This window comes from Penaeus monodon, chromosome 32, assembly GCF_015228065.2.
Source record: "Penaeus monodon isolate SGIC_2016 chromosome 32, NSTDA_Pmon_1, whole genome shotgun sequence".
Lineage (NCBI taxonomy): Eukaryota > Metazoa > Arthropoda > Malacostraca > Decapoda > Penaeidae > Penaeus > Penaeus monodon.
In genome coordinates, this window is record NC_051417.1 from 12859346 (window position 1) to 12859997 (window position 652).

Below are 652 nucleotides of genomic sequence, written 5' to 3' on the forward strand. Positions count from 1 at the left end.
CCCCCAAATCTTCTGCCAAAGGCGAGGGAGATAACGAACAGATAACTGGTAACTAACGCAGCTGAAGACCAACCAGCTGAGAACCGGGGGAGCTGAACCGGAGATGTGGACGTATGTACCTGTGTAATACCAGGCTCTGGAGGATACTGACAGGCACCATGCATCTCCAACACCGACCCCCACCCCCATACATTCATATCCACGTGACCCCCCTTCGCTCTTGATCTTTCTACATATGCTCTCAAAAATACGGATAAAGATGAATCATTTCAACTATATAAATAAGCCTCCCCTCGACTGACAAAAAGATCACTCACTCCCTTCAACTTTCCTTTCTAAAGACCAGGAACACTAAACAATACGTAATCCCTCATGTATATAAGCTTACATACAGACATACGCCAAGGGCAGCAAAACAGGCGTGGCAGCGGGGAGTGTGTAGCACAACCCGCATATGTAGGTGACAGGTGCTTCATTTCGTACACAGAAGGGAGGCGTGTGTGGTAATATTAGTTTTGCTTCCACACACTCCATTTAGGGTATGTATTTGCCTTATTTATACATATCATTGGAAACGTTCATCTTTTTGATTATTAATCATTATATTTTCTCGTTTGTTTTTTTGAGAGAATTATTTAATGAAAGGGTGTAC